The 13,596-nt window shown below is 31.8% G+C and overlaps 1 protein-coding gene across 4 annotated transcripts in view; it reads right to left on the reverse strand.

Annotated features, from left to right (window-relative positions):
* 5-HT7 (5-hydroxytryptamine receptor 7) overlaps nucleotides 1-13,596 on the reverse strand; it is a 106,553-nt gene that overhangs the window by 49,570 nt on the left and 43,387 nt on the right. The gene's annotated exons all lie outside the window — the stretch shown is intronic.

Below are 13,596 nucleotides of genomic sequence, written 5' to 3' on the forward strand. Positions count from 1 at the left end.
AACCGATTATAATATTTTTAGCCGAATATGGAATGCAGACATGTTTTGACGAGGACACTCTCTCAAAACGATCTATTAACTATATAATAATGTAATCATTCGCTAATGGGGTATTTATGTTTTATAGCGATTAGTTTTGCATAAACAACACTATAATTATTAATGTTATATGGGCTTGTTTCCGGCAAATAAACCATTTACAAGTAAAGGTAAAAGATCACAAATGTATGAATGAAATTGGTTTGATAGTACGTCATTAATTCTTTTTTTACTTAACTTTAATAGGATTTTCCTTTAATTGCTTTGATCCAAACTGGAAAACACCAAAACGATGTCAAACAGTAATTTTAACAAAGCTTCTTAGTTTACAGAATAGCTCTAAAACTGCTTTTGCATAATGCCCAAAACAACTTTCCAGGCACAAAATTTGAGTCCCCTTAATTTACAGAATTGGCTCGTTGTGAACTCGTGCAACTAAAACATAACCCGACCTTCTTTTTCCATTTTTCACTTCCTCTCGCAATATCATTCCGTTTCCTCTCGTCTGAATAGATTTCCTAAACAAATAACACAGACACGGCAATATCCGGAATGGCATTGTTTTCCAGTTGTTTGATTGCTTTTCCAACTTTTCAATTTCGGCCCGAACCGACATTTTTTTCACTCCTCCCTGGTTTGGATTACTGTTTCGCGATTAAAGCGATCTTTTACTTTTGCGGCCAAACTTTGATTCTTTTTTTTGATGATTGAAAACGCCCTTTTAAAACTTTTTGAAAGCGGATTAGCGAGAGCCATTTGTAACTTAAACACGCAGTTTGGAGTCATCTTAAAACTTTCATTTTTCGAGTGTGAGTCGAGTTTTAGTTGCTTGAATTTGACGATCTCAAAGGGAATTGAAAATGTGCTCAAAATGGGTAAACTAGCTGAATGTATTCAAACTAAAGTTATATTCCTTCTAAAGCACACTTAAAGGGATTATGCAGGTTTCGTACGATAAGTTAAAATGTCTTAAAGTGTGGAAATTACAAAATGCCAGAAAAGAGAAAACCATTAAAACTCATTGCCACAAACAGAAACAGAAAAAAATTGTGGCATATAACAGAACCGTAAAAAAATATCTAGTAAAGATTGACAGATATTCTAATTCTCATTATTTTACTAGATATTAGAAAATTTAAAGTTTAATAGCAAAAAAGGGTGGATGAAGCTGGTTTTTGGGAAAAGAATCGTAAAACAAACGGTTACACCAAGTCTAGGCAGTGTTGCCAAGTCAAAATATTTAATGGCGGTAAAATAATCAGTTAAAAAACGGTAGATTTTAATCGGTAGATCAAAAATTTTAATTGCTATAAAAACCGTACTTCAAATTTTTTTTTCATTTTTTCATTAACAATTGTTTTATTTAGTTTTGACATTAGTGATAGGTATCACGTGGTTTTAAAAGATAATTGAGCTAGGCAGTCACGTGACCATTGTCAAAAATCATAAATCTCAAAAACACGCTTTATATCGAGTACTGCAACAAAAAAGTTTCTAAACCCTGATTTCACGTGATTGTAAAACAATATTTAGCTAGACGGTCACGTGATAATTGTCAAAATAACTGTCATAACTCTCAGAAACACGTTTTATATCAAATACTGCAAGAAAACGTTTCTAAATTCTGACTTTTGCAACTTTTGAGCATGATTTGACAGTTTTGATGTTAGTGACATTTGTCACGTGATTGTAGAACACTATTTAGTTAAACGGTCACGTGACAATTGGCAAAATAACATTCATAAATCTCAGAAACACGTTTTATATCAAATACTGTAAGAAAACGTTTCTAAATCCTGACTTTTGCAACTTTTGAAAATGGTTTGACAGTTTTGACGTTAGTGACATTTGTCACGTGATTGTAGAACAATGTTTAGTTAGACGTCACGTAATATTTTTCAAAATAACGGTCATAATTCTCAGTAACACGTTTTATATCAAATACTGCAAAAAAACGTTTCTAAGTCCTGATTTTTGCAACTTTTGAGCATGATTTGACAGTTTTGACGTTAGTGCCATTTGTCACGTGATTGTAGAACACTATTTACTTAGACGGTCACGTGAAAATTGGCAAAATAACATTCATAAATCTCAGAAACACGTTTAATATCAAATACTGCAAGAAAACGTTTCTAAATCCTGACTTTTGCAACTTTTGAGCATGATTTGAGCGTTTTGACGTAAGTGCCATTTGTCACCTGATTGTAGAACAATATTTAGTTAGATGTCACGTGATATTTCTCAAAATAACTGTCATAATTCTCAGAAACACGTTTTATATCAAATACTGCAAAAAAACGTTTCTAAATCCTGACTTTTGCAACTTTTGAGCATGATTTGAGAGTTTTGGCGTTAATGACATTTGTCACGTGATTGTAGAACAATATTTAGCTAGACGTCACGTGATATTTCTCAAAATAACTGTCATAATTCTCAGAAACACGTTTTACTGCAAAAAAAGTTTCTAAATCCTGATTTTTGCAACTTTTGAGCGTAGTTTGACCTTTGTCGTTAATGACAGTTGTCACATGATTGTAGAACACTATTTAGCTAGAAGTCACGTGATAATTGTCAAAATAACTGTCGTAATTCACAGAAACACGTTTCATATATCAAATACTGCAAGAAAACGTTTCTAAATCTTGATTTTTGCAACTTTTGAGCATGAATTGACAGTTTTAACGTTAGTGACAGTTGTCACGTGATTGTAGAACACTATTTACTTAGACGGTCACGTGAAAATTGGCAAAATAACGTTCATAAATCTCAGAAACACGTTTAATATCAAATACTGCAAGAAAACGTTTCTAAATCCTGATTTTTGCAACTTTTAAGCATGGCTTGACAGTTTTAACGTTAGTGACAGTTGTCACGTGATTGTAGAACACTATTTAGTTAAACGGTCACGTGACAATTGGCAAAATAACATTCATAAATCTCAGAAACACGTTTTATATCAAATACTGCAAGAAAACGTTTATAAACCCAGATTTGTGCAACTTTTGAGCATGGTTTGACAGTTTTGACGTTAATGACAGTTGTCACGTCATTGCAGCAGACTATTTAGCTATGCTATGAAGTGACAATTCTCAAAATAACTGTTAAATCTCAGAAAATTGTCTTGTTTCGAAAACTGTGTTAAAATGTAATTCTTGCAAATTCTAGTAATCTTTGACAGTTGTGACTGTACACTTTGACAGTTGTGACAATAGTGATAGACGTCACGTGGTTTTAGAGAATAATTTGGAGTAAGAAAATGACTGTTTTAAACGCATTTTTAGAATCCTTATTAAATTTCTTATTCAATAAATTGAAAAAGTATATACTACTTATCTACTAGAAGCATAAAAGAATTTGCCATTTGTAGCAAATTGACGCTTTTTTTTTAGTTATATACCAGGTGATGATAGTATTTTAGATGTTTCTAGAAATAAAAACGTAGTGTAGACATAGACGTATGACTGTCGATCTAAAATGTCTCCAAGTGAAAAAACACCTTGTATACTTTTGTTGAAATCTTAAACACTAAGGCTCAGAAAAGTTGAACAACCAAATCTCTGTTATACCAGGTATCACAAATTAGTAATGATTTGATTTTTTTGACAAAATGACAAAAAAAAAACAATTTTTTTGGGGTTATTTAACTTAATGTATCTGTTAAAGTTTTATGTAACAAATTTATATTAAAAACGTCACTGCATTCTTTCAACTTTAACTTGTTTTAAGTGCTTTTTCCATTTTTCCTCATTCCCACGTCTATTGTGTGTTTAATTTCAAATTTGATTTATTCATGCCTAATTTTTATTCTCGCATTAAATAGTTAGTTTATCGGTTGCACCGACCAAACAATAGTGTCAAACTAATCCATTCAAATTCAAATCGGGCAAAATGCGCGCTGAATTTGCATTATCCCGTTAAAATTAGTTCTTTAGTCGCAAATAGGCTCATATTGTTTTTCTAAAAAAAAAAGGGGGTGGTTGATGCGTTTAACCCTTTTTGCGGGCGGATCATAATGAATCAACAGAATTTCCCCCCTTAATCTCACCTACGCGCCCTCCAAATTGCATTACCCATTCTCCCAACAGAGGAGGAGCGAGCCTTCCTCAGTATGCCGCGCTCCAGGTCCCGGGGGCCTCAAAATCTCGGCTGTCTTTCGTATTTGAAGGGGGGCGGGGGTTTTAGGGGCTGATCCGGCCTGACAAGACAACGCCGCCGAGGTGGTGGAATATTGATTTTAGCACGAGGCTGGAGGCCCTAATGGGCTTCTTTTGCCCGACTTATGGGCGAATTAATGGGCCGAGATGACTGTTCTCCCTTGTTATCATATTTTTAGTGTCTCCTTTTGTCCCACTCCAGTGAGGACAAATCACTGCGCCATTAAGCTTTTTGTGGTAATTGGGGCGCCCCCAATTATTTAGAGAAACATACACGTGCGCTAATTTTCTGGCCTTGTCCAATTAAATGTGATTTTTGAGTTGTTTTTGGATATTGGTTACGTCGAATGCGGGTATCAAAAATAAAATAAAATGCATTTCGTTTGCATGTTTTCAGTTTGGGGCACGTGGGTGTTTATTAACCGAAACAACACAGTTTCAAAGACGTTAGTGTTTTGAAAACTCTATCTATTTCATTCACGTGGTTATTTTAATATTATTTTTGTAATTCAGTAGCAACTGACAGGCTATAACAACAAACGACAAACAATTATTATCGATTATAAAAGTTATTGTGCCGTTTATAATTGGAAGCGAATCTGTGCGGAAATTGCCTAATCTAATTTTGCTAAACTGGAAGGGTAGAAGGGAGTAAAATCGAAGTTTAACCGACCGAAGGTGGCGAAGAAGAGTTGTTTTTCGAGTGGACGGACGAATCTAGTAATTAATCACAAGACCCGAACAGTCTGCCAAATAACAGTTTTGTCAGTGTTGAGGCCTTCAGGAACACGCACAAAATGTAAATTAGGTTGGTCACTTTTTTGGGGGTCAAATTTGTCCTCAACTCGCTCGGACCAATTCACAAAAGGAAAAATGTTTATTGGATGTGTTAGTGTTACTTATTGCGTGTTTGCACCTACGTCACTTGTATTTAGCAGAAACGAAGCGTTAATGTAGTGAAAATTGGATGTCATCCATCATATCAATCAATTAGTGTACTACACGAGTAGTTTTTGTACAGATTGAAATTTTGTACAAATCTGGTGGTTGAATCAGAGGCCACAATCTATTAATAAATAGTAAAATAACGGAATTAAAATTAAGGTCCTTTGATACAAATACTCTGCATTGGAATACTTATGGAGCAAAATAAAAATTTGCCAAATTTGCACTTTTGAGAAAGTTGTAAATTTTTAATTTGAATTTTAATCAATTTTGATGAATCGCCATTAGAAAAAGGATAAAAAATACTACAAAATGTGCCAAACCACGCCTTTCTAAAAAAAAATAATTTAAAATAAAAAATGTCCAAAATTGCACTTTTTGCAAAAATTGCATTTTTGCAATTTTTGAATGATTGTAACTTTTTTATTTGAACTCTTTAAGATTTCCCGAAAACATCATTAGAAAGAGGATAAAAAATACTACAAAATGAGCCAAAACTGGGCTTTCCAGCTCTTCACGTTACCGAGATATTGAATTTCAAAAAGTAGTAAAAAAAGACCCGTAATACCCCCCCATTCTTTAATTTTTTTTGAAAAATGAAAAATTTTAAAGTGCTTTTTTTGTACTTATTTCACCTAATTTAAGGTCCTTTGATATAAATATGTCCTTTGCTGTGCATTAGAACCCTTATAAAGAAAAATAAAAAATGTCCAAAATTGCACTTTTTGCAAAAATTGCATTTTTGCAATTTTTGAATGATTGTAACTTTTTTATTTGAACTCTTTAAGATTTCCCGAAAACATCATTAGAAAGAGGATAAAAAATACTACAAAATGAGCCAAAACTGGGCTTTCCAGCTCTTCACGTTACCGAGATATTGAATTTCAAAAAGTAGTAAAAAAAGACCCATAATACCCCCCCATTCTTTCAATTTTTTTGAAAAATTAAAAATTTTAAAGTGCTTTTATTGTACTTATTTCACCTAATTTAAGGTCCTTTGATATAAATATGTCCTTTGCTGTGCATTGGAACCTTCCTGAAGCAAAATAAAAAATGTCCAAAATTGCACTTTTTGCAAAAATTGCATTTTTGCTATTTTTGAATGATTGTAACTTTTTTATTTGAACTCTTTAAGATTTCCCGAAAACAGCATTAGAAAGAGGATAAAAAATACTACAAAATGAGCTAAAACTGGGCTTTCTAGCTCTTCACGTTACCGAGATATTGAATTTCAAAAAGTAGTAAGAAAAGACCCATAATACCCCCCATTCTTTCAATTTTTTTGAAAAATGAAAAATTTTAAAGTGCTTTTTTTGTACTTATTTCACTTAATTTAAGGTTCTTTGGTATAAATATGTTTTTTGCTGTGCATTAGAACCCTCCTGGAGCAATATAAAAAATTGCCAAAATTGCACTTTTTGCAGAAATTACATTTTTGCAATTTTTGAATGATTGTAACTTTTTTATTTGAACTCTTTAAGATTTCCCGAAAACAGCATTAGAAAGAGGATAAAAAATACTACAAAATGAGCTAAAACTGGGCTTTCTAGCTCTTCACGTTACCGAGATATTGAATTTCAAAAAGTAGTAAGAAAAGACCCATAATACCCCCCATTCTTTCAATTTTTTTGAAAAATGAAAAATTTTAAAGTGCTTTTATTGTACTTATTTCACCTAATTTAAGGTTCTTTGGTATAAATATGTTTTTTGCTGTGCATTAGAACCCTCCTGGAGCAATATAAAAAATTGCCAAAATTGCACTTTTTGCAGAAATTACATTTTTGCAATTTTTGAATGATTGTAACTTTTTTATTTGAACTCTTTAAGATTTCCCGAAAACAGCATTAGAAAGAGGATAAAAAATACTACAAAATGAGCTAAAACTGGGCTTTCTAGCTCTTCACGTTACCGAGATATTGAATTTCAAAAAGTAGTAAAAAAAGACCCATAATACCCCCCCATTCTTTCAATTTTTTTGAAAAATTAAAAATTTTAAAGTGCTTTTATTGTACTTATTTCACCTAATTTAAGGTCCTTTGATATAAATATGTCCTTTGCTGTGCATTGGAACCCTTATAAAGCAAAATAAAAAAATGTTCAAAATTGCACTTTTTGCAAAAATTGCATTTTTGCAATTTTTGAATGATTGTAACTTTTTTATTTGAACTCTTTAAGATTTCCCGAAAACATCATTAGAAAGAGGATAAAAAATACTACAAAATGAGCCAAAACTGGGGTTTCTAGCTCTTCACGTTACCGAGATATTGAATTTCAAAAAGTAGTAAAAAAAGACCCGTAATACCCCCCCATTCTTTCAATTTTTTTGAAAAATTAAAAATTTTAAAGTGCTTTTTTTGTACTTATTTCACCTAATTTAAGGTCCTTTGATATAAATATGTCCTTTGCTGTGCATTAGAACCCTTATAAAGCAAAACAAAAAATGTCCAAAATTGCACTTTTTGCAAAAATTGCATTTTTGCAATTTTTGAATGATTGTAACTTTTTTATTTAAACTCTTTAAGATTTCCCGAAAACATCATTAGAAAGAGGATAAAAAATACTACAAAATGAGCCAAAACTGGGCTTTCTAGCTCTTCACGTTACCGAGATATTGAATTTCAAAAAGTAGTAAGAAAAGACCCATAATACCCCCCCATTCTTTCAATTTTTTTGAAAAATGAAAAATTTTAAAGTGCTTTTTTTGTTCTTATTTCACCTAATTTAAGGTCCTTTGATATAAATATGTCCTTTGCTGTGCATTAGAACCCTTATAAAGCAAAATAAAAAATGTCCAAAATTGCACTTTTTGCAAAAATTGCATTTTTGCATAATTGTAACTTTTTTATTTGAACTCTTTAAGATTTCCCGAAAACATCATTAGAATGAGGATAAAAAATACTACAAAATGAGCCAAAACTGGGGTTTCTAGCTCTTCACGTTACCGAGATATTGAATTTCAAAAAGTAGTAAGAAAAGACCCATAATACCCCCCCATTCTTTCAATTTTTTTGAAAAATGAAAAATTTTAAAGTGCTTTTTTTGTACTTATTTCACCTAATTTAAGGTCCTTTGATATAAATATGTCCTTTGCTGTGCATTAGAACCCTTATAAAGCAAAATAAAAAATGTCCAAAATTGCACTTTTTGCAAAAATTGCATTTTTGCATAATTGTAACTTTTTTATTTGAACTCTTTAAGATTTCCCGAAAACATCATTAGAATGAGGATAAAAAATACTACAAAATGAGCCAAAACTGGGGTTTCTAGCTCTTCACGTTACCGAGATATTGAATTTCAAAAAGTAGTAAGAAAAGACCCATAATACCCCCCCATTCTTTCAATTTTTTTGAAAAATTAAAAATTTTAAAGTGCTTTTTTTGTACTTATTTCACCTAATTTAAGGTCCTTTGGTATAAATATGTCCTTTGCTGTGCATTGGAACCCTTATAAAGCAAAATAAAAAAATGTTCAAAATTGCACTTTTTGCAAAAATTGCATTTTTGCAATTTTTGAATGATTGTAACTTTTTTATTTGAACTCTTTAAGATTTCCCGAAAACATCATTAGAAAGAGGATAAAAAATACTACAAAATGAGCTAAAACTGGGGTTTCTAGCTCTTCACGTTACCGAGATATTGAATTTCAAAAAGTAGTAAAAAAAGACCCATAATACCCCCCCATTCTTTCAATTTTTTTGAAAAGTGAAAAATTTTAAAGTGCTTTTTTTGTACTTATTTCACCTAATTTAAGGTCCTTCGGTATAAATATGTCCTTTGCTGTGCATTGGAACCTTCCTGAAGCAAAATAAAAAATGTCCAAAATTGCACTTTTTGCAAAAATTGCATTTTTGCAATTTTTGAATGATTGTAACTTTTTTATTTGAACTCTTTAAGATTTCCCGAAAACATCATTAGAAAGAGGATAAAAAATACTACAAAATGAGCTAAAACTGGGCTTTCTAGCTCTTCACGTTACCGAGATATTGAATTTCAAAAAGTGGTAAAAAAAGACCCATAATACCCCCCCCTTCTTTCAATTTTTTTGAAAAATGAAAAATTTTAAAGTGCTTTTATTGTACTTATTTCACCTAATTTAAGGTCCTTTGATCTAAATATGTCCTTTGCTGTGCATTAGAACCCTTATAAAGCAAAATAAAAAATGTCCAAAATTGCACTTTTTGCAAGAATTGCATTTATGCTATTTTTGAATGATTGTAACTTTTTTATTTGAACTCTTTAAGATTTCCCGAAAACAGCATTAGAAAGAGGATAAAAAATACTACAAAATGAGCTAAAACTGGGGTTTCTAGCTCTTCACGTTACCGAGATATTGAATTTCAAAAAGTAGTAAGAAAAGATCCCTAATACCACCCCATTCTTTAAATTTTTTTGAAAAATGAAAAATTTTAAAGTGTCTTTTTTGTACTTATTTCACCTAATTTAAGGTCCTTTGGTATAAATATGTCCTTTGCTGTGCATTGGAACCCTTATAAAGCAAAATAAAAAAATGTTCAAAATTGCACTTTTTGCAAAAATTGCATTTTTGCAATTTTTGAATGATTGTAACTTTTTTATTTGAACTCTTTAAGATTTCCCGAAAACAGCATTAGAAAGAGGATAAAAAATACTACAAAATGAGCTAAAACTGGGCTTTCTAGCTCTTCACGTTACCGAGATATTGAATTTCAAAAAGTAGTAAAAAAAGACCCATAATACCCCCCCATTCTTTCAATTTTTTTGAAAAATTAAAAATTTTAAAGTGCTTTTATTGTACTTATTTCACCTAATTTAAGGTCCTTTGATATAAATATGTCCTTTGCTGTGCATTGGAACCTTCCTGAAGCAAAATAAAAAATGTCCAAAATTGCACTTTTTGCAAAAATTGCATTTTTGCTATTTTTGAATGATTGTAACTTTTTTATTTGAACTCTTTAAGATTTCCCGAAAACAGCATTAGAAAGAGGATAAAAAATACTACAAAATGAGCTAAAACTGGGCTTTCTAGCTCTTCACGTTACCGAGATATTGAATTTCAAAAAGTAGTAAGAAAAGATCCCTAATACCACCCCATTCTTTAAATTTTTTTGAAAAATGAAAAATTTTAAAGTGTCTTTTTTGTACTTATTTCACCTAATTTAAGGTCCTTTGGTATAAATATGTCCTTTGCTGTGCATTGGAACCCTTATAAAGCAAAATAAAAAAATGTTCAAAATTGCACTTTTTGCAAAAATTGCATTTTTGCAATTTTTGAATGATTGTAACTTTTTTATTTGAACTCTTTAAGATTTCCCGAAAACATCATTAGAAAGAGGATAAAAAATACTACAAAATGAGCCAAAACTGGGGTTTCTAGCTCTTCACGTTACCGAGATATTGAATTTCAAAAAGTAGTAAAAAAAGACCCGTAATACCCCCCCATTCTTTCAATTTTTTTGAAAAATTAAAAATTTTAAAGTGCTTTTTTTGTACTTATTTCACCTAATTTAAGGTCCTTTGATATAAATATGTCCTTTGCTGTGCATTAGAACCCTTATAAAGCAAAACAAAAAATGTCCAAAATTGCACTTTTTGCAAAAATTGCATTTTTGCAATTTTTGAATGATTGTAACTTTTTTATTTGAACTCTTTAAGATTTCCCGAAAACATCATTAGAAAGAGGATAAAAAATACTACAAAATGAGCCAAAACTGGGCTTTCTAGCTCTTCACGTTACCGAGATATTGAATTTCAAAAAGTAGTAAAAAAAGACCCATAATACCCCCCCATTCTTTCAATTTTTTTGAAAAATGAAAAATTTTAAAGTGCTTTTTTTGTACTTATTTCACCTAATTTAAGGTCCTTCGGTATAAATATGTCCTTTGCTGTGCATTGGAACCTTCCTGAAGCAAAATAAAAAATGTCCAAAATTGCACTTTTTGCAAAAATTGCATTTTTGCAATTTTTGAATGATTGTAACTTTTTTATTTGAACTCTTTAAGATTTCCCGAAAACATCATTAGAAAGAGGATAAAAAATACTACAAAATGAGCTAAAACTGGGCTTTCTAGCTCTTCACGTTACCGAGATATTGAATTTCAAAAAGTGGTAAAAAAAGACCCATAATACCCCCCCCATTCTTTCAATTTTTGTGAAAAATGAAAAATTTTAAAGTGCTTTTTTTGTACTTATTTCACTTAATTTAAGGTTCTTTGGTATAAATATGTTTTTTGCTGTGCATTGGAACCCTTATAGAGCAAAATTAAAATTTGCACTTTTTACCAGAAATGTAATATTTTCAATTTTTGAAAGGGTTTGAACCTTTTTTATTTAACTTCAATCAATTTTGCTAAATTGCCATTAGAAAAGGGGTTAAAAAATACTACAAAAATAGATTTCCCCCCTTTTACCGTCTTTCTGCTATGATAAAGCCCGCAACAAACGTCAAATTAGAGACTGCCTATAATGGGGCAAACACACAGAACGCCGGTATATTAGACAGACAGGAATCTGAACATGGGGGAGAGACAATAAACGAGAAGTCATAATAGTTCGCTCCTAGTTTCGAATTATTCAAGATAACTCGGGCTCCTAAAACTATAGCAACGATCAAATTTTCCATTATGAAAACGCCCCGAAGATGGCAAATAATGAAGAAGGTTCATTATTTCCCCCCATTCCCCTGCCAGTGTCTCTCAGTTTCATTCCAGCTTTTCAATAAATCACAATCGTTCTATTGTACGTGTGTGTATCTACGAAACGACCAACTTTACCGCCGACTGGGGGATGATGTTTAGTTTGAGTTACTCCAGCGTATATGAGTCTGGTTAATTATTTAAAGTTCCCTTTTAAGTGGGGTTATAAATTCAATTTACCCTTCAGTCCAACTGCCGAGTTTACAACTACAAAACTGTGCCAACAATGTTGCCTAATTTGCTTTGGGAAAGCGTTGAATTAACTAAATCAAACAAGGTCTATGTTGATAACAATGAAAACATTCTTATGTACAATCGGCAACACTGTCATTGTTGACAGTTGTCAGTCAGTAAGTTGAACAATGTTAATAAGGAGATGAAAAAAGTACAATGAAAAAAATGTTCTAACCGGCATTTTTTGGGGCGGATTTTGGTAAAAAGTCAGGTGTACCAGGAAATACATAAAAATGGAGAATACCGGAGGTGTACAAACAGTGCGATTGACTTCGGAAAACTGGATCACCTGGAAATTCCAAACTTTGATTATGTTTAAGTCAAAAGAGTTGTATGATAACTACCATGGGGTTTACTCCAAAGCCGAACACTCCAAATAATGGTGAGATAAAGGAGAGGATATTGACATACATTTTGTTCTGCAATACAGCTGCACAAATGTGGAAGAAACTAACCTCAGTTTTTGAACAAAAGTCCTTTAAAAATGGTGGGATAGCTGAAATTAAATCCAATTTAAAACAGCTAGGAGAGGAGATTAGTGAGAAAATGGTCGTAACAAAGATATTAATGGCTTTACCAGATACTTTAAAACACTTTGTGATTGCTTGGGAGTCTTCACCACTAGAACAACAAACTTTAAAAGAGCTGACTGCTCGTTTGTTGATTGAGGAGGAAAGATTGAAGCAATCTGATTAAGCAGTGGCTTTGGCAGCTGGAAAAAGTGAGACTCAAGCAGGAAATCAAAGAAAGCCCAAGTGTTACCTATGTGGAAAGCTAGGTCATGTAAAGAAACAGTGTTTTAAAAACCAGGATGGTAGGAATACTAAAAAGTGTCAATTTCATCCACAGAGGCAGAATCTTGTTGGTTAAGGAAACTTCGGTTTGTTTTCTGGAAATATTCTAGTCAGTATTATGGAAGACAATCAGTCAGCGATTAAAATAGTTAATAGTCCAGAAAACAATCGAAAAAATAAAAAGTTGTTTTATTAAAGAACAAATTAATAATAACGTTGTTAAAATTACATGTTAGAAGTGAGGAACAAATATGAGATATTTTTACCAAAGGGTTACCTAAGTTAAAATTTGAAAATTTTGTATCTCAGCTAAATTTGTATTCATCTGTTAAAAGGGATGTTTAAGAACATAAGAAGGTTTTTCATTGAAGGGGCGTGTTGATAACAATGAAAACATTCTTATGTACAATCGGCCTATTACCCCTCTCATTGCCTTTCATCAGTCTATATTTGTAATAGGTAACTTCTATCCATTTTATAAGCTTGACAAGCAAATTGTTAATAATTAAAAAAAAAACGTTTTGTTATATTTTAAGTATTCTTCGTTCTTATAAAAGGCATTTCCGCACTAAAAGGTTCAAATATTAATAAGTCGACGTAGCGAAGCTTTAAACACCGACTTGGAAGCGGGTAAAAGCAAATAAAACGGTTTACCGTTTTGTTTATTAACTGAACAAAAGTAATTATGATTTCGGAGGATGAGCAATCGGCGAACTTTGCTTTTAACCATCCAGCCCCCTTAACAAGATCAACATGAGGG

The sequence above is a fragment of the Ips typographus genome, linkage group LG4 (genome assembly GCF_016097725.1).
Source record: "Ips typographus isolate SLU linkage group LG4, UJ_Ityp_2.0, whole genome shotgun sequence".
Taxonomy (NCBI): Eukaryota; Metazoa; Arthropoda; class Insecta; order Coleoptera; family Curculionidae; genus Ips; species Ips typographus.